Source organism: Pseudonaja textilis, chromosome 4 (assembly GCF_049901715.1).
Source record: "Pseudonaja textilis isolate UNSWEBS1 chromosome 4, rPseTex1.2, whole genome shotgun sequence".
In the NCBI taxonomy this organism is placed as follows: Eukaryota; Metazoa; Chordata; class Lepidosauria; order Squamata; family Elapidae; genus Pseudonaja; species Pseudonaja textilis.
Genome location: NC_141993.1, coordinates 63,586,066 through 63,608,338, shown reverse-complemented (window position 1 = coordinate 63,608,338; position 22,273 = coordinate 63,586,066). Strand labels below are relative to the sequence as shown.

The following is a 22,273-nucleotide window of genomic DNA, read 5'->3' as shown; positions in this document are numbered from 1 at the left end:
AATAATACCCACAACAGAGGATTGGTTGGTTAAATTTGCAGAGATGGCTAAATTAACTTTTTTTGCTTAGAGGGAAAACAATATCTACCTTTATGGATGATTTAAATACCCCTTATAGAGTTTTTGAGTAAAATGGAAAAATGTACTTATAATTTGTGGCTTTGATGCTTAGAAAATCATGGATAATAAAAAAGAATGAACTTTCTTTTGGAATCATAGAGTAAGAGAGTTTTGTATATTAATGGTACTTAAATTTACTGCAAAGCAAATTAGAAAACTTTCTTTTTCTTCTTTCTTGCTGCACTTTTGTCTTTTTATCTCTTTTTTCTTTTCTTTCTTTTCTGCTTTTTCCTTTTTATTAGTTCATTTGTATTTTATTTATATAAACAGGCTGTGAACTAGATAAACTACAGTCAGATGGATTATTTTTGAATTGTAAGGATCTTTTTACAGTACAATTTATGAAGGAAAAAGCTTCTTATGAGATTAGTGTAGTGATTAGTGAAATGATCAACAGTATAGTTTTGTTTAATAGCCATGGATACATGAGAATGATTCTTCAATATATAGATGTAAATTGGTTGGTTTGAGAACTGCCTTGTGTATTTTGTGTTATGCTGACTGCTCTTGGGTTGTAATAAATATTTACTTAGGTATGATAATTAATATGACCATGATAATCACACTAGAAAAGGTTTTGGATTTTTTTTGGCAAACAATTGTTTTAAAAATAGGTTGTTTATGAAACTGGCATTAATTAATATAATCAAACTATTTCCAAGAATACGCATGTCCCTGTTTTGAACTCAGTAAAGAATTTTTACTGTTTGATAGCAGTGTAGACATTCAATAATCCAAGACAGATTGCATAGATACCAAATATGAGTTGAAATTTAACATTGCTATGAATGTTCTATGAACTTAATATAAATTGGCACTTTTGAAGATGTCAATTAGCATAATCATTTGTGTGAAATGTGTTGCGTTCATGTACACTCAGCAGCCTATAGATCTGAAAATGGACACTGAGACCAATGGCACAAGCAATATTGGTAAAGCCTGAATAATATGACTCTGGTAGACTACATACATATTCCTAATTGCCTCACACAACCATTTCCTCAAATTTATTCACTGGATGTTCTTTCTTTATTATTTCTCTGCCCCATCCTATTTATCAAATTGCACCTCTGCTTTTTATCATTTTATAATAAAATTATTGTTTTATTATTATGACCAGATTGTCATAACGATAACATTATTGTTATTACCTCTTTTATTCATTAACATGAAATTCAATCAACTGAACCTTTTCAAATATATCACAAATATCATTGACTGGCCCTGATGGTTGATATGGGTTGCTGCCTAGGTATCAACCAAGTATCTTTGTAAAATTAATTATTGTTGTTGTTGTTATAGTTGCTGCCGTTCCTCTTGCTGCTGCTGTTGCTGTTGTTGTCAGCCAGATGTTTACACTGGATTTAGCATTTTTATCCACATATCAAGTCCTTGGAAACCTGGGATGTTGAATAGATACCAATATTGCCTAACCAAGTTTCAGTAATTAATGCGGTCCTGTTGCTTCATCTGGCACTAAAACGTGAATGAGAGCAATCTTATTGCAGACAGGTCTCACATTGACCATCAGCCCCATGAGGAAAAGTCAACAGAAAAGAGTCCCCTAAAATGTCTAATCTGAACTCTTTTCCATAACTTCTCCAGTCTAATACCAGAGAGCTGATTTTGCCTGACTTTATCTCATGCCCTGTTCATCAAAAATATCCATTTCCACCAGGAAAACAACAACAACAACAGACAACCTTAGCATCCCAACCTCATTTGGCTCTCATTTCAGATGGTGTGATGGACTACAGTGAAACAGCAGTTTCCCAGGAAGGAGGAAACACATTCCAAGGATTGTGGGTGGGGAGAGGGAAGAGACAACATAGCCTGAATTTTAGATCAGAGACAAAGGAAAAGACTAGGATAGCCACTTCCTAGAACATGCCAGGGTCTATTCATTAGGGTGACAGTAGCATCATTTTAATCTAGCAATATTCTGTCTATATGGCATGAGCAAATAACTAAATTTTACTATACTAAACTGGATTGTTTTTTTTAATATAAATTTTATTTGGGTTTTCACAAAAACATAATACAAATCCTACACTTAGGCAAGAAAAACCAAAAGTACACATATAGACTGGGTGAAACAAGGCTCAATAGCAGTAACTGTGAGAGGGATCTTGGAGTCTTAGTGGACAACCAGCTAAATATAAGCCAGCAGCGTGCAGCAACAGCCAAAAAAAGCTAATGCAATCCTAAGTTGTATTAACTTGTTTGAGAGTGCAGGCTTCCAGATAATTGACAGTCTGGTGGAGTCATCACTTCTATTCATGCTTTCAGGCCTTTTTTCAATCTCTATGGCTTCTCTGATAATTCTGTAGCTGGGGTTTTCTATAGTGGCTAGGGTTTTGGTGCCAAGGCTAGATGAGATTCTGCCTAAACGTTGCTACAACTTTAAAAGCACAACTACAATGATGTGGGAAAATACCCGAACAAAGCTGAATGATATATATATATATGACAATAGTAAACACTCATTCCAATTCAATTCTATCATTAATATTAGTTAGAATCTTAGCATTTTTAACATTTCTTTTCAACTGAATATCATACTTCCTTGTGAACACTTATAAACTTTCCATAATTAATTCTTTTTTTCCCATAGTTCTCTTCACTTATATTTTTATAAACCATTAATAATAATTAAAATGTTCCCATCCTTTCCTAATTTCATTCTCTCGTTCACTTTATTTCTTTTATTTATTAATGAACATTCCACTGCATTACAGTATTTTATCCATCATTTTAATCATGCATTGTTTCATATTTTCTAAAATTATTTCTAATATAACAATACTATCTTATGTACCTTTGCAGAATCCCTTTTTCAATTAAATTTTCACCTATTATCTCTAAATAGGCTTATACTTTCAATCTTTATACCTTTTCCCTGTTTCTCTATATATTATTTCTGTCTTTTATAACTTCTTTTCCTTTCCTTCTTCTCCCTCTTCTTCTCCCTACCCTTTTTACCCCCTTGTCTCTCTACTTCTAATTCTCTCTTCTGTGATCCTCTCTTCTGTTGCTTCGTAATATTGTAATTATTTTTCAAACTATTCTTTTTTTTGTTTTTTCAAATCTTAAACTTTTCACTGTCTTTCCCCCCTTTCCTTTTCCCCCCACATAAAATTACTTGATCATTAAAGATGGCTTCTTCTTTGTCCCAACCTTCTTGTTCTACAAGCGTTTCTTGTTGTTTCTCATAGTTCCAGATCTCCATTTCAAAAAATTGAAATACGAAGCCAAAAGAATCTCTTCCTTCTTGTGCATTTTCTTTCTGTTTTTTAAGTTCCATTTTCAGTTCTTCTAAAACTGATACCATTTTAAACACTTTTAAACAACCACCCGATTAATTTTAGTTATTTAAATCCAATAGCCAAAAATCCAAAAATCACCAAGTAATCTAAATCATTCAAAGCTGCTGCTTCTTGCTTCTTTTTTCCACTGTCTCTTTCTGGGATTCTATTATTTTGTTACAAAGTTTCAGTTAGAATATATCTTTTAGGAATCTTTTTAAAGTTTCACTGTAAGTTCCTTTTAGTTCCAGGCAGTCTCCTCCATTTTTCCAGATCCCGCCCTTTTATTTTTTCCTTTTCTCTCCTTTCCTGCTTTTAAAGGTTTTTGAGTATCCCAAAGTCTTTATTATCCCTTTGACCTTTTATTTTCAGCTTAAATGCCTATTGATGTCAAAGTGAATTTTTGTCAATTTCTTACTTAAATCTCTTAGCTGTCAGTATAAGGAAGGGAAGAAAAAAAGCCAAATCCTTTCCCTTCCCTCTCTCCTTCGCCGCTTCAAAGTCTTCTTTGGGAACAATGTTATTTTTTATAGTTCAAATTCCAGGGTACCTTACGTTGTTGCTTTTTCAGTTTAACCTGGTGAACCAAAAGTTTCTCTTGTTATTTTCCTCCTGCACATTCTTTTCTGGTCAAGTTCTTCTTTGAGGTGGCCATTTCTGACCACTGCTGCAACCGCCTTCGGGAAAGGGAGTAATGGCCAGCTGAGGAGGAGAGATGCAGCTCTCCTTGACCCTGCTGGTGGTCTCCCCCCTCTTCACCACCTCTACGGGATGGCTTAGTCCCAAATCCAGCTGGCTTGGGACACTCTGGCAGCGAGCATGGATCAAAACCGCGCACAATCACAGATTTCAGTTTGTCATCGAAGAAGCTCAAACCAGAAGTCCTAAACTGGATTGCTTTATACTGTTCTTGGACTGGGCCTGACAGATAGGGCCACTACCCCACTCTATTTTTTTTTCCCACCACAGCAAAATTTGCCAGTTCATGGAAAAAGAGAAACTAAAGCTATGGGGTTTTGTGTCTCTCTCAGACATCTGAGTATCCATGCCTCCTGTCTATGTATCTCTCCAAGGATTCTGTACTTTCTACAATAGATTTTAATTGCACTGGGTAAAACTAATCAGACAGCTGATCTATTCTGTATGATCAACAGCTATTTAGTTTGAGAGCTGCAAAATCATACTTTACTTTCCTTAAGCGGAAAAAACAAATCAATTAAAATGGTATTCTATCTCAACACAGCCCATTCATCACCTATGGCAAGCAATGTCAGATCTACAGAGGACATTTTAGAATCACTGAAATAACTGATTATTAGATTTTTTTTGGGGGGGGGGGGGAACTGCACAATGAATATAATGCATCTTCTCTGTAATAACATCCTCAAAGGATCACTTTCTTTCACAGCATATTGAAAAGTTGCTTCAAAGTGAGATGGGCATCAAGCAAATTAAACAAACAAACAAACAAACAAACACTATGGACAGCACATATATCACCTTCCCAAGCAATCAGTTCCATTGTTAAACAATGGCTGATTTTTTTTTTCCCCAATCCCAATCTTCTTTCTTATATTTTGTATCCACTCTGCAAGGTCCTTACTTGCTTGTATACCAAGAAATAAATTTGTTCCATAATCTACGTGACATCCTTGCAAATATTTGCCAGTGGCAATTATATCAATTCTTAATAGTTTTTCCTGAGGCTAAATGATTAAGAGGTGCCAAATTGTATTGTAAAACTATGTTGGATGTGATGGATTTGTCCTAATTATGTTTTGATGTAAATTTCCATTTCTAATCAGGAGAGTAAAGAAACTGCTTTGTATTAAATAAGATTACTAAGTCTTGATGTTCAGCTCATTTATAAAGGATTTATCTGAGTTATCCTTTTAGGGTATGCTTCAGTCAAGGTTGCTCACATATGTTGTTAGATGAACAGCAAAAGCAATTTCAGGAGGGGCTAGTGCCTTTTGTCTTTAATCTTGGTGATGCATTGCTATAGAACCAGAGCTACATTAGAAGGTATAATTAGAGAAATTGTAGAGCAGGAATGAAGAAAACATTGTTTTAAACCTTTTATTATTGTTTTGTTCCTTTTCTAGACTCTCTAAATACTAATGTTCTGTGGGACTGTTTTTACCATACTGGCCAGCAACAGAGTGGAAAATATAGACAAAATGGAAAAGTAGTATAAACTTTGCACAATTTACTATGTGATCCTTTTCATAACAATGGAGTGGGTAGCATAAGAGGAGCTAGAACTTTTAACAATAAAATAAATAAAATATCATATGTTTTCTTTCCATTAGAAATAGTACCATTGGTTGGAAATAATGCCATGTAAATATGCATGCATCTGGCTGCAAAAATTAAGGTGAACATAAGACAACACCATATAGTTTCAGTTTTTTGTATATCTTTGTTGCTAACTGAGGATTTTCCAGATTTTCTGCATTTTTAATAAGCACCTATCTAATAGTATCTATCAATTAAAAGAATGAATGTGAAAAGAACCAGTGCTACATAGTAATTATGATGTAGAAGACCCAAGTTCAAATCCCCCTCCCCATGGAATAATGTCCAGAAGAACACAATATGCCATGTGGTCTGACCAAAGCCTTGATAACTGCTTAGAATGGGAGAGCAGCTCAGATTTAGGCTAGCCTGAGCCTGAGTGACCTTTCCATATCTATGGTTCCTGGAACTCTCCTTGGTATTATGAAAAAGCTAAGGAAATTCATGAGAGCTAAGAGGTGTCTAGATCACCACTGTTGTTCAGTCACTACAGTATGTCATGTTTGATTCATCACAATCCCATTGATCCCATTTCTCTCATATATACTTTACATCCATCCTGTACAGCTTTTATCACGTACAACATTCCTCTTCAATATCATATTCACATCAAACCACTATAATTCAAGACTCTTCACTTTTCCATTTTTGACACATCACTATTATTCCCGTAGAAAGGGGAATAATATGAAAGGGGTAACATGCTCCTTCTAGCACTCTGTCACTTCAGAACATTTCATCTTGCTTATTTTTAATTCATTCACTTATTTTCCTGGAGGATCCTTTTTTAGTCCTTTTCACCCACTTACAAAACAGTTTTTTTTAAAAAAAATGTTTTATTTTCTTTGCCTCTTTTATCTTAACAATTCTTTGCCCTATTGCCTGCAGTATGTTCTTTGTAAATCTCTGTATTCTCTTGCCTTGTTCTTTCTTATTCTTTCATGTCAGTTAACAACAACAACAAACTCTTACTTTCTTTGAATCACATATATTCTGAGCACTGCACAGTTTATTCCCAAACTCTGGTTCTTCAATTGTCAATATTCTGAGCCTTTTGTGCTAAATATCAAACACTCTTTTTTCCCCCCTTTTCCTTTGTTTTCCTTTTGAGTGGTGTTGGAAGTTCTGTTGCCTCAAAAGTTGAAAGAAGATAAAATAGGCAAAAGTTGAGTGTAGGGGAAGAGCTGCTCCCGTGACAGATTAAAATGACAGAGGTATTGCATGAAAGTGTGGGATGAAGCTAATCTTGACTAGATTGCATTTTGTAAGAGCCATGGTGGTGCAGTGATTAGAATGTTGTATTGCAGGCTAATTCTGCCAACTGTTAGCAGTTCAGTTCTTACCAGCTACTTTGAAAAGCTGAGAAATCAGTTCCCTGCTAATAAACCAGCAACTATGTGGAGAAGCCTGAAGAACATCATTGGCTACAGCAGACCTCCCTCCTTCACTGAAGATAATCATCAGTTGGCAGGTGAACTGAATGTTTCTATTGTAGGTTTGAGGGGAGATCACTGTCATCTACTGCTACCTTTCCCACCCCAGATACAGATACAGTAGCCAAATTTCCTACTTCTGTCTTTTTCCTTCTGGGGCCCACCTCTGATAATATTAGAAAAAAGATGTGGGAGGTCTATTTTATAGACAAAAGATCAGAAAAGTACCAGGCCCAGACAAGAATAACTCCTTGCTTGAAATCCTGTGCTCAACAACCAGCCCCACCTTCACCCAGATCTTTAATAAATCACTGGAGATGTGTTATGGCCCTTCATGCTTTGAATGCTCTACTATCATCCTGGTTCCTAAACCCTCCATCAGAAAGTTTTGCCTCCTTCCTAATTTACATTTACATGTCAAAAAAACTTTAAATGCAGATTATCTTAATTGTTGCTAGTAAGTTTTCTAATTCATGCTTTTGTTGTAAATTTTCTAATATGAGATGTATTGAAAAAAAAATATAACTGCTAATAATTTTAAACTATTCAGTGGCCATTTTTTCCAAAATTTTGAAAAAAAAAAGATTATGGAAAGGTGGATATTAACCTTTTTTGATGCTCTTATTCACACTGTTTTGAAATTTAAATGGGACCAGAACATTTTGATTCATTCCTACCAGAAACTATATTAGGATTCTTTTTACAATTCAGTTTTTGATAACCACCATAGAAGGGAAGGATACACTTAGGCAGAATTTCTGTTGCACTGCATTAATTGAATAGATTTTATAAAAGCTATGCCAAGACATTCCAAGGTTTATTTTTTTCTGCTGTTTTCCTACAGCCCAACTCAAAATAAGGAAATGGATGATCAAAATGTATTTTTAAAGGGCTGTTGAAAGGAAAGGAAGAATATTTCACCTGCTTGTGTTTTAAGTCTACCTAGAGAATAATTTGGCTCTTACAAAGCCCATATTCCATTTTGGTAGGGCTTTTATGAGTTGGTTTCTGTCCTGTTTGGAGAACAGCTCAGATGTTTATCAAACAGAAGCAATATTTTGAAGTCATTACTAATCCTAATTATTCGCCATTATGAATAACTCATAATGTGTGGAATACTTTTAGCAATTAATCCAGGTAATTTGATGTTTAATCATACACATCAATATGATGAATACACCAGTGGCTTAATTGCTCTGTGAATCAGGAAAGATGCTGGTGTTTTAAGAAACTTGTTGTGTAAAAACTACTCACCTTGAAGCAACATCAAGGGTACTTTGATTTCAAAAATATCCTGCCAATCTAAAGGCATTCCAGGCTCTCTGTGTGTGAGACAGAGGTGATGGTGGTGAGAGATTTTACAGAGTCTGCATAGTGGAAACCTGGAGTTCTTTGTGACAAAGACTCTACCAGTACTAGCAGAGCTTGTTTAAAAAAACCCATCTCTGCATTAAAGTTACTACTTCTGTTTCCATTTAGAAGCAAAAAGATGAAAGGAGATTGCTTTTTGAATTATCAAGCATCATGGTTAGAATTAGGCAGCCTTATACATTTAAATGAGGACAAAAAAAAAGAGAAACAAATATACACATTCATAAATACAGAAATTGGGCCCACATTGGCAAAAGGAAAGCTCAGGACCGTATAGGTTGGAAATATGAGGAAGAAGCCTCCATCCTTCAGTGGATAGACAACGGCTAAAATGATGGTGATAAATGATAAAATACAGAAAACTGTTATTGCTTAGAAAACACTCATTAAACATTCACCTATCTTGAAATCCTTCATATAAAAAGGAAAGAAAAAAATAGTTTTGAGGAAAGGTTTCTGGGGATATTACAAGTATATACTTGGAGGTACATTCTGTATGAAGATAGAGAGTCTCTGGATTAAATTTAATCTCAAAGCCATTGTAAAAGGAATGGCTTACTAAAAATAAGATTATTGTTCCAAAAAAATCTTTCCAAACCATGCTAAAAGCACCCATTTGTGTCCTGTTATGTTTGTTCTTTTGCTTAAATCTTATCTGTTCTGCTCAAATTCGTCTTTACAATGTCTCATTGTCACATTGCCAGACATTGGCTTTCAAGTAGGCCTAAGGAAACAGTTTTATTGTTGTTCTTATTAGCACAGGATTATTATTCATGATATTCTCTGGAACAGCCAACTGTAATGCAACACATCTGGAGGATACTAGATGGGTGGAAAGCTGTTTTTGGACAAGAAAAATCAATCTTGTGCCTTTCTAATGTTTAATAAAAGAACTCCCAGGATACCTGACTGGTGACCATGTTTTTTTTGGAGTTGTAGCCCCAAAGATTGGGAGATTAATGTAAAATCAGTTGTTATTGTTGAGACATTTGTTACAGTTTCATTTCTCCTTCTACTATTGTTAGTTTCTCCCATTGTTTTTCCTTAAAAACATCATTGAAATAGGCTTCGCTAAGACCAGTGATCATTAAATTTTCCATTCTAAATCAATAACTTGAAAACTCCCTAATTTAAAATGACATTATTATAATGCTATTTACTTAACAAAATGATATTCACTGGTGAGAAAAGTAAGGTTTTACATTAAGGCAAGAAAAACCAAATGCACATTTATAGATTAGGTGGTACCTGGCTAAATAGTAGTAACTGTGAGATGGATCTTGGAGTCTTTGTAGATCTTCACTTACATATGACCCAGCAGTGTGCTGCAGCCATTAAAAAGCCAATGCAGTTCTAGTCTACATTAACATAAAGATAAAATCAATATCACATGAAGTGTTAATACCAATTTATAATGCCTTGATAAGACTACACGTGGAATAATGCATTCAGTTTTGTTCGCCATGATATAAAAAACGTTAAGACTCTAGAAAAAGTGTATATAAGAGCAATAAAGATGATTAAGGGACTGGAGGCTAAAACATGAGAAGAATGGTTGCAGGAATTGGGTTTGCCTAGTTTAATGAAAAGGACAGGGGGTGACATGGTAGCAGTGTGCCAATATCTAAGAGGTTACCACAAAGAAAGAGGGGGGTTGTTATGTCCCTGGACCTTTACTTAATAGGGGTCAACCTATTTTCCAAAGCACCTGAACACAGAACAAAGAAGCAATGGATGGAAACTAATCAAGGAAAGAACCAACCTAGGATTAAGGAGAAATTTCCTGACAGTGAGAACAATTAATCAGTGAAATGGCTTGCCCCAGAAGTTGTGGGTGTCTATCATTAGAGGTTTTTAAGAAGAGATTGGACACCCTTTGTCTGAATGGGCCTCCTACTTGAGGAAGGGGTTGGACTAGAACAGTGGTCGCCAACCAGTGGGCCGTGAGAAAATTTTGGTGGGCCACAGAGAAAGCTCACCCCAAGAGCACCCCCCCAAAGCAATTAATCCAGACTGTGCAGAAACACAAGTGCTGTGCCACCCACATGGCCTGTGGGAACCCTCCCTGCCCCCTCATTCCTTACTTGGTAAACTTGCCTGCTAAATTTCTATTTTTCCTTTTTTCCGACTATCATCTGTTCTCTGTGCCGGGACATTTAGATTAGCTAGGAAGCAGAAAATGGTTGGATTTCTTGCTTTCCAGCTAGTCTTTAGATCTTCAGCTCTGCTTTTAATTACAGCTGAACCTCCTTAGGACTGAAGGTTTGCTTGCAAGCAAATTCAGTGCAGACTCACAGCAAGCAAATTTGAGAGATTGAGCTAGCCGATGGCAGATAAATAGATAGATAGATAGATAGATAGATAGATAGATAGATAGATAGATAGATAGATAGATAATTGAATGATTCTGTGAGCAACTCAATCTGCCTGCTTTGCCTGATTTTGGGTTAAAAAGTTGCTCTTTTTAAATAAAAAATTCAATATTTACATGCATGGTGTGTTGTGAGTTAATTTTATGAGTTTGCTTATGAGCAAATTTTATCTGACAGACTGAGCTAGCTGATGGCATATAGATAGATCTCTGAATGAATTTGTGATTCTGTGAGCAACTCAGTCTGCCTGCCTGCTTTGCCTGATTTGGGTAAAAGTTGCTCTTTTTTATAAAAAAAAATCAATATTTATATAAATACTTATAATATTTACATACAAGCCATGCCCAGCCAGTCACATGACCACCAAGCCATACCCACAAATTAGGCCACACCCACAGAACCAGTTAGTGGTCTCTGGGATCTAAAATTATGAGTTTGATGGTCCCTGAGGTCCAAAAGGTTGGTGATCCCTGGACTAGAAGACACCCAGTATCCCTTCCAACTCTGTTATTCTGTTAATTACTGCAAATCAAACTTTGGTTCAAGCCAAGGGTACACCTTTAGCCTAGATGGTATGACTACCTTGATGACCAACTTGTTGTGACTCTATTGCCAAACTTTCACCCTCCAAGACAAAGAGAAATGGTGTAGGCTCCAACATGATTGATGGGCATGTCAAAATCCACCTACCACAAATAAGGTTATGCAGGTGCCATTTTCAATTTTTTATGAGTTCCTTCATGGTGTGCAAAATCACTAGGCTTTTTTTGCCTAAGGAATCAAGTGTAATTATGAGGCAATATGTATTTTAAGTGAAAATTTTAAAAGGAAGCTTGTCATTGTTCTATAAATAGTTTTGTGGTATTGCAACTCTCCTTGTGCAGCTGTGGGCAATATTTCTTTGCTGCATTTCTTAATCATATCTCAGCATCACCTCCAGAAATCCTTAACATGATTCACAAATATCTAAATGGACCAGATCCAGGTGAAATGAACCAGATTATAAAATGTGATGATGGGTATGATGATAGCCATATTCATCTAAAAATTAACTGCCTTAGTTCCTAAAGAGCTGAAATAATAGATTATACTATCTGTGTGATTTAGAAATAATAATGTAAACCTATTACACTCTGAACCTCACAATCTGAGCTCAGTAAGAATGGCATTTTCCAAAATTGAGATACTGTAGCTCAAATACTTTGTCTATGTAATGAGAAGAGAGGGCTCATTTGAAAAGACCCTGGTGTTGGGAAAGATTAAAGGTAAACAGGGAAGGGGATGGCAGAGAATGAAACAGCATCATCGATGCAATGAACAAGAATTTGAGCAAACTCTGGAGACAGTGGAGGACAGGGGTGCCTGGCCCTGAAATTATGGTTCATAATTTCACAAAAGGTCAGACATGACTTAAAGACTGAACAACATCTATTTTAAATGCCAACAAAAGACATGATAAAAACAGAAACATGCAGCTGAATATGTGCAGAATGTATCTCCCTTACTACTAGCTAACCATGGTTGCATTATTATAACTGACTTTAGAAGGCAAAAGTTCAGAATATATTATAACTTCTAATTTACCTTCTCCTAGGTATAACAAAATTATCCTCTTTCCCTACCTTTCATTCAGGAAGGAGTGAGAAAGTGTTTATTGAATGAATTATTCCATTATTATTTGCTGCTGGTTCACAGAGACAGTCATTTGATTAGGAGAAGATAACTCAGTCAGCCATATAATATGAACTCAGTCAGCTATATAATATAATATGAAAAATAATAATGATAAATTATATTTACCTTTTTTTAACCACTAAACCAATAAGCAATAACCTAAATTGGAACCCAGTAGCATCTGGAAGCTCAAAGTCTACCCAACTCTCATAGAATCTTCTTCACTGATATTCTTTAAATTCAATCTTGACTTCTTCACCCAATGATATTTTTTACTATTGGATTTACAGGCACATAAATACATAATGAATATTTCATTAAATAGAAAAATAGGGCAGCTACAGTATATCATTTCAAATAAAAGGAAATGAGGCACAGTATTACTTTTATAAGGTTTTTTCTTCAGTCATTCTTGAAAAACCAAGTGGGAAAAAGGAGAGATTTCTTAATAAAAAGCCCTCCCCCTTACTATGTAGCAAGAAATCACTGCTACTATTCTTGCATTGATAATAATGGCTCCATTTATTAAATGAAATTGGTAGGAAATTATATCACATTCAGTGATAGTTTGAACATAGTGACTTTACTAATTGCCAAGTTTCAGCCAGATTCAAGCAGATATATATTTAGTATTTAATTCTAAAGAGTATCTTTGGAACAAAATCTCATTCCTGATTTATAGTATTGTTTAACTGAAAGAACCTAGAGCACACCTGAAACACCTACTGCTCAGGAAAAAAACACTGCAGATAGTCATCCAATAACCTGGCTCTATGCTACCTAGGTGCAAAATTTTGTTATTGTAGTCACTCCCAATGAAAATAGTTTCAACTTTTTGTGGAATTGATTCTTGGGCTAATACTGTAAGACCTCCACTCGATTTACTCCAAAGAAAGAGAAAGATCCTTTAGAATAAATAGGATGATTTAAGATTTCTGTCTTGAAGGACCATCTTGTCTTCCCACTCCCAAAATGGAAAACATTAGCAGCAGAGTTGGTATTCAGCAGGTTCTGACCAGTTCTGCAGAACAGGTAGCAGAAATTTTGAGTAGTTCGGAGAACTGGCAAATACCACCTCTGACTGGAGATTTTACAGTACTCTTCCCCTACAGAACCAGTAGTTAAAAATTTGAATCCCACCACTGATCAGCTGATTTTCCATCTAAGGAAAATTTATTTATTTATTTATTTTGTCAAGCAATTATTAGATAACAGGTATAAGTATCCATTGCTGGATAATGGTTATGAATACATGAAATGGAAACAATAAGACAGGGATGGTAGGCACGATTGGTGCGCTTATGCACGCCCCCTACAGGCCTTTAGGAAGGGGTGAGGTCAATAGTAGACAGTCTAAGGTTAAAGTTTTTGGGGTTTGGGGAAGAAACCACAGAGTCAGGAAGAATATTCCAGATATTGACCACACTGTTACTGAAGTCGTATTTCCTGCAATCAAATTTGGTGCTGTTTACCTTGAGTTTGTATCTATTGGGTGCTCTTCTGTGATTGTGGTTGAAGCTAAAGTATTCATTGATAGGTAAGACATTGCAATGTATGATTTTATATACTATACTTAGATCAGACAAAAGGTGGTGTACTTCTAGGTTGTCTAGGTCTAAAATTTCAAGTTTGGTGGCATAAGTTATTCTGCTATGAGTAGGGGAATGGAAAACTCTTCTTGTGAAATACTTCTGGACTTTCTCAACTGTGTTAACATCAGATATGTAATGCGGGTTCCAGACTGATGAGCTGTATTCAAGTATTGGTCTAGCAAATGTTTTGTATGCTTGAGTTAGTAGTGTGACGTTACCAGAGAAAAAGCTACGCAGGATTAGGTTAATAACTCTTAATGCCTTTTTGGCTATGCAGTGGGTTCTAGCACTTAGATCATTTGAGATGAGTAGTCCAAGGTCTTTGACAAAGTTTGGGTCATCAACAAGGTCTTGACTATTCAGCTTGTATTTTATTTTCTGATTTTTTTGCAAATAAGTAAGACAGAGCATTTATTTGTTGAGGTTTGAAGTTGCCATTTGTTTGACCATTCTGATACATAGTTGAGGTCTTTTTGAAGGGCAGCAGTATTGTCAGTGGTGTTGAATAGCTTTACATCATCAGCGAAAAGAATGCAGTTGCTCTTAATATGATCACAGAGGTCATTTATGTAGAGTATGAAGAAAGTTGGTCCTAGAATGCTGACTTGGGGGACACCCTTGGGGGAATCCATTGTACAGGATTTGATAGGATGCTCCAACTTTGACCATTTGTTGCCTGTTTGACAGGAATGCTTCTATCCAGTAATGCAGATGTCCAGAGATTCCGTAAGATTTTAGTTTTAGGAGTAGTTTGTCGTGTACCACTGAATCAAAGGCTTTACAGAAGTCTATGTAGATCGCGTCTATTGCTTTGCACTGATTGAGTTGTGTAGTCCATATGTTTTTGAAGTGTAAGAGTTGCAGATTACAGGATAGTTTTTTTCTGAAACCAAAATGTTTGTTAGAGAGTAGGTTGTTTGTCTCTAAGTGGAGGATAATGGATTGGTTAATAATTGATTCTATGACTTTACAGGTGATGCAGCATAAAGAGATTGGTCTGTAATTTTCAACTAGGAGGGGTCTCCCTTTTTGAAGATGGGGATGACCGTGGCTAGTGACCATAGTTTTGGCAAGGAGCTGGTCCTGAAAGATTTTTCAAAGATTATGCTTAGAGGTTCGGCTATGGCAGTGGATAGCTTTTTTAAGAAGTAGGCACATATTCTGTCCAGTCCAATAGATAGAGATGGTTTTAGATTGCGTAGTGTTTTTTCAACATTGTCTTCTGTAAAATCAATACGTATTAGATCACTGTAGTTGTCTGTGGTTTGACTAGAAAATATTGGGCATTAGGTAGATTGAAGTCACCAAGAAAAATAAAAGTGTGTGGGCAGGATGTTGCCCATGTTAGTAGTGAATTTAGCTTGTTTACATGTTCAATGTCATAATCAGGGGCTCTGTAACATAGTAAGAATCAAAATGTGATGTTTAAGGACAGTTCACAGATGATGGTTTCAGGAAGAGCAAGCTCCTGGGTAACTTGGATGTTTTTTAAATGTAAGGACTTTTTATAGAAGATAGCAACACCATCTCCTCTGCGGATTTCACAATCTGATTGGTAAACATGTTAATCTCTTACCGTGGTAATGGAGTCAGGGAGTGATGCACTGAGCCATGTTTCACAGACAAATATGATTTCGAATTTAGTCATATTTAGTAAGAGGAGAAATTCAGGTATTTTATTCACAAGGCATCTTGCATTGAGTAGCTTGCATTTAATGCCAACTGTAGTTGGAATTGAGGTAGTTTGGGGCATGCGTGCCTAGTTTTGAGTGATGGTGGATTGGATGAGGTAGGGTTGGAGTGGAGTTGTGGGTTGTGTGACTTACTTTTGATACAATCAGCGCGGTAATCAATGTACAGATCCTTCTCTCCATTGTCTAGATGTCTTTTGAGTTCATTGCAGAGTTCATGGGATTCTTTGCAGTATGGATAAGTCTGGTCTTGAGCGAAGTTTTTTGTGGTTGGGATTGGTTTTTGCAATGGCATTTATTTTATGAATGAATATGCATTTGCTGGACCAATTTTTGCATACAACTCTACAAAATGTTGGGGCCGCCGAGCCGTCATTGTATTTGAACTCAGGGCCATGTCTGGTTATTTCAATGATATCTTCAGGAGAGATGTTTGTTGTATTGGAGTTGCTTATAATATTGCAAACTTTGGTGATATCATCAGATTCGTTGGTGTCTTCAAGACCAAATAAGATGGCATTTGGACGTTTCTGTTCATGTTCCATGATGTCTCTGATGAGTAAGGGGATATCATTGGTGGTATTATTTGATGGGATAGTGATTATTTGAGGCTGTGGTTTGGTGGTTATTTTTGATTGTAGTTGTGATTGTAGTTTAGGTAGTAGTTGTAGTAGTGGTTGTTGAGTTGGGATTTGATTTTGAGCTGATAGTTATTCACTTATCTGTGTTGTATTTTTTTTCCAAGGGAGATTAGGCTTGCTTGGATAGTTGTTTCAAAATGTGTTACTAAGCATTCTTCTATTGAGTGAATGAATGATTCTATGCTTTCAGCTCTATCAGACAGGGCACTTTGTTTAGCTTAGGTAAACATGATGGACAAGGAAATGTATCTGATGTTTTTAGGAGATCAGCTAGGTTTTTGGTTAAGTTTAAGCAGGCAAGGTGGGCTTGATTGTCACATAGGTGGCATTTAATGTTGTTTTCACTTTCATTGATGGTTTCAAGACATTTGAAGCATGTGCAGAAGTCTGGGAGGTCATTGGTAGAAATATTATTCTTTTGTTGGTGTTTGTTAGTGGAGGGTTTGGAGTTTTTGGCTGGCATGGTCAATGACAATAGTACACTAAACAATTACAATAGCTAATTAATGTGATAGGTAGACTGTTACTTAATGAATGTTGGTAATTAATAAATGTTAATTTATAATTTAATAAAACATTTAACTATCTCTAGTTTCTTCACTACAGTTTTCTGACTACAATTGTTTGTATTCAGATTTGTATTCAGAAGTGTTTAAGATTCATTGAGGCTACAGTAACTTTCATATCTTTTAACTGACTGGATACTAAATAGTAATTTTAGAATTTGGATTCTGCATGATATGCTTCTTCTTGACAACTATGCATGCCATCATACTTCTCTACATTTAGGAAAAAGAAAGAATTTTCACTTAGGTTTTCTTTGACATTCTTGTGAATTTGATTTGCAGTATTATATCGCTAAAACATTATATCATTTTATACTCTTTTGGGTAAGATCAGGTGCTGTGACCCATTACATTTTTTACAGATGTTGTTTTGTATTTCTCTCTTTTATTGTTGTAGTGAATGGGGTCATCCATATTGCTACAATTGCTGTACTGATTTTACACTTTAAGATCTATTACTTTGTGGCTTTTTTAATAAACAGAAAGAAAGAAAATTGTTTTCAAGATATTATTATATAACTTGTTAACCCAGAAACAACTACTATTTTCAGCATTGCATTTAATTGTGATAGGAAAAACATCTAAACTTCCATAGTTAACCTTTTATGAGAATGCTAAAAAGCTCATTGTTTGCTAACATTATGTGGCATAGATTATAGAACTAAAAAAATAGCTGAAAAGTAATGATGATTTCATTTCTCCAATTTTAGAATTGCTGAATATTACTAGTTAGATTTTGGAAGATCCACATTTATATTATGTCACATTGCATAGATTCTTGGTGAGTTTGTCAGTCTTAAAATCAAGTGTTACATGTGTTACCAAGCCAGAATTCTGGAGCATGTTGCTAACTGTCCTAGGAATTTATGTTAAGCCATATGATTTCTCAGTTTTGCCATGCTGGAATTTTACACCCTGGGCTGTCATCAATAAATTTATTCCTAATTCAAATGACTCAGTCAGTTTTCAATTTGTTGATATTTTAAATTTAAACAGTCTTCTAATCAATTTATTTTCTCGTTCTTCTCATATTTTCTCTGTCATAGTCATAGATGTGTTTTAAAGAATCAATCCTCAAATGGATAGAAGACTTGTACCTAACATTATTACTGCTACTATGGACTAATAGATACATTGTCATTGAAAATAATTGCATGCCCAGGAACAAAAAATAAACACCCTTTCATAATTTCTTATTTTTAATTTTTAGGTAAAACAGATGCATTGTATTTTCGTATAATTTTATTAGCTCTTTCTGTGAAGATATGTCTATGATGTCTGTGCATCTGACAACCCAAATATGAGCATCAAGATTAAGACTTATCTACACAATAGACATATAAATAAATGCATTAAAATACCATTATGAGATCTTAATATCCTTTTAAAGCTCTTTTAGTGATTAGGCATTTACATTACAAAAGCATAGCAGAATACACAATAAACAAGAAGCTTGCTTAAATTTAGAATGGTTATTTAATTTGGACACTACTTGGTGGATGAATGAAATGTTTATATCTAAAATTTATCTGGCTCCATCTGAAAAGAATACTTTATTAAAATCCAGAACCATATATTTAGTCTCATTTTATATTGAATGTGTCTTGTAATTTTTTTAAACATAATCATATTTGCCTCTTTTCAATCATTTTTGACCTTCAGATCTATGCATGTAAGCACTATTCATTTTCTATGTTATCTGTTGCATTATCTTGGAATAGATAGAATCTGGATCCACACAAGTCCAATTTATCATTAATAATAAATAAACAAACATCAAGTAATTTACATACATTATTATCATGCAAGAAAAAATGTTTTGAAAGGTATAATGTAACATCAAAGTTGAAAATGTGGACTATAACATGTACCAATTTTTTTTTTCAGGTGGCTAAGTTTGAATTAAATGAACTGGAAAATATAAACAAAATTGTTTATTTCTGGGAAAAGTTTTCTATAATGTAAGTGAAGTACTGGTACTAAAGACTTTTTCACCACAATTATATTTCACATCTTGGGAACATCTGGAGAAGAGTTTCTGATGATGATCATAGAGTATATACATGAGTATATACATGGGTAGATAATTCATCACATATCCTTGGCAGCACATTTAATTGAATGGAACTTCATTGATTAAAAAAGAATACAAACAGAAAAATAGACTTATAGTTACTTATTTAAACTGATACCATATATTCTTCAACTGTCCCTTATCTATTTAATTTAATTTATTTATTAATGAGATGAAATGACATTGAGGTAAAGATGAAGAACATGAAGTTTAGAAAGACCATTTCACCCATCACACTAAGCCACATTTTGTATAAGAATGGACCATTGACTAAATAATAATGGGTAATTATTCAGGTAGCATGATGTAAAGCATGGTTTACAGACCATAAGAAGCAATCCCTTCTCACATTCACTCATGCCCTAGTTGCCTCCTGTTTTGACTATTGCAATGCTTTCTACATGGGACTCCCCCTGAAGAGTACCCGAAAACTTCAGTTGGTATAAAATGCAGCAGTCTGCATGATTTTGTGCAGCATGTTTCACCTCTTCTGCAGGAATTGCATTGCTTGCCAATTTGTTTCTGGGTGCAATTCAAGGTGTTGGTTGTCACTTTAAAGCCCTTCATGACTTGGGACCAGGTTAGCTGAGGGACTGCCTCTTGCCAGTCACATCTACCTGACCCATTAGAGCAGGAAGGCAAGGAATGTTGCAGGTCCCATTACCTTACAAAGTTGCCACGTGAGAGTAGTTGGCAATATACTTTTCTAAATAAATAAATACTGACAGGTTGCAAGTGCCCAAATATCAATCATGTTCCCATAAGGATTCTATGACAGTTGTACAGTAGGTGCAAGAATGGGGCAAAAAGTTACTCTTTCTTCAGTGTCATAACTTTAAATATTCACTAAACAGGGCAGTTAAATGATGACTACCTGTAGGTCCTAATGTTTGAGAGCACTGTACATCTGGAATGTGCTTGGGGAATTTCAAGAGAAAAAATGGACGCTGAATTCCTGAATTCTTCCCAAATGGCCCATGGCCCCTTCTTTCAAGTCCTTTTGTGTGCAGTGCAAAACCTGGGATGGCTTTTCAGCAGACCGGAGTTATGTATCTCATTCTAGGAATCTGCAACACATATTTGTTATAACAAAAAATAAGAATGTAATCCTTGCAGTATTATAGTGTTCTGAGTCTTGAAAAGACCAATAAATCTAAAGAGAAAACTGGATTAATATCAGAAACTCTAAAGTAAGTTAATCAAACTTTTTTCATTTTCTTCTTAATAAAAAAAATCTGGCCTAGGCTGGAATGTTGGTGGTTTTTTTTTCCTGAATTATGTTTCTATTTCTGATTCTACTGATTTAATATTTAATGTATCTTTCATGTACAGAGAATTCAGATGTGGCACTGAACACATGAAAATCAACAAAATGTGAAGTTTTATCCTTTATATTCCCACCAGACCTTGATATTTGAAGCAAACATTCACATAAGTGTTTGCAGATTGGAAGTTTTATTAGAGGTCATGCCAGTCAGCATCAGAATATAGCCAAAAAGAAATGTGCACTACACCAAAATATGTATGACTGCAAACCCACACCCAGCAAGCTACATGTCTGGAGATTTTCTGTTGCAAAACACAATTTATTTTGTATTGCTTGGCATATAAAGCAAGAATGTGATTTTTAATTTTTTTAAAAAAAAACGCAGTAAATGGATTCCACTAGAATGACTGCTGTTCTCTTCGAAATTTCTGAATAAATCATTTCCTTCCTGTTGGAATTTGATTGAAAGGCAAGCCAGTAATAAACCAAACCAAACCAATAAAAATATCATAGTGAAAGGTTAATGAAACAGCATTTATGCAGTCTGAGGATAATATAAAAGTAGCATTCACTTCATCTGAGAGGTGCTTTGAAAATGGAAAAATGGCAGACTACAATGATCTTCTAAACAAATACCAATGTCCTGAAGATAGACTGAAAATGTATACATAAATGGCAATAACATCTTTGCCTTAAACAACATTTTGCTCCATGGAAAAATGGCCAAAGAATATATTTTTCTAGAAGACTTAAAATGCAGTATGTTGATACATTTCTTCCAATAGCAACAATTATAATGTTCTTCCTTGAAATCAGACTGTAGGAATGATATTTTATTAACTCGTACTGTCATACAGTTTTGACCAATTGTTAAAGGCAAAAAGAAAGAACTGTTCAGATGCACTAAATTATAATATATCCAGTATCAAAGTATCTATTTTAACACCATTTATCATTTTTGCTGTTATTATCTGAATCTGTTCCAATTCTGGTAAATCCTTGTAAAAATATGGTGCTGTGAACGGAATTTGAAATGCTCAAAGCAAATTAGAGAGAACAATTACTTTCCTTAATTTAAAATTCACTTTTGCGTTTGCTGTCTTTGCAGCTGTATTATTTAGTGGCTGATCCTCAGGTTGTAATCAACCAATATTGTTTTTGCAAGTGCTTTTACAAAGTCAGATCCAGGGGTGGGTTTCTACCGGTTCTGTCCACCTCTATAGAATTGGTAGCTCTGAAGAGCAGCAGACATAGAACCAGTTCTGTGTCTGCTGATGTTTTGTTGCCTACTCGCCCACCCGGGCTCTTACCTGATCTTTATTTCCTGATTTTTCAACTTCAGCTGCCGAATGAGGCACAGCTGCAGTTAAAAAAAACAAGAAAAGAGGGCTGTTTCAAAGGCTGCTTTTTCGCACACAACGTGCTAATGACAATTTACAGGCATGCAGCTCACAGCGGGCAGGGAAGCTTGTAAATCCCAAAGCGGTAGTTAACCCTGTCGTATCCCACCCCTGGTCAGATCCCATCAGATCTTTTGCAGCTGAACGGAAGAAATTAGCCCTCATTTCTGTTTAATTTCATCCTGCTAGTTTCAGCACATTATTCGTATCTATCAAGATCATTTTGAATTTTATTTCTGCTTTACAGAGTATTGCATCGTCCACCCTACTTTATACCATCTCGCTGTTGTTACACATTTTTTTTTGTATCTTCTAAATCATTAATGAAAGTATTGAATAGTAGAACCCAACAATAAGTCCTTGGCACTAGTCCTCACTGGATACTTCTTTTCAATTTAATGACAAGTAATCCATGACCATTCTTTGAATGATTTTTATAAGCCAGCTATGTATCCACAAATTGTCATGT

The 22,273-nt window shown here is 35.2% G+C and overlaps 1 long non-coding RNA gene across 1 annotated transcript in view; it reads right to left on the bottom strand.

The window, feature by feature from the left end:
• Positions 1–18,293: 18,293 nt before the first annotated feature.
• LOC148125862 (uncharacterized) overlaps positions 18,294–22,273 on the bottom strand; it is a 106,191-nt gene continuing 102,211 nt past the window's right edge. Inside the window, exons 6-7 of the long non-coding RNA XR_015743573.1 lie at positions 20,012–20,204; positions 18,294–19,190 (exon numbers count right to left, since the gene is read on the bottom strand). This is a non-coding gene — a long non-coding RNA (uncharacterized LOC148125862). The remainder of the gene's footprint in view (positions 19,191–20,011; positions 20,205–22,273) is intronic.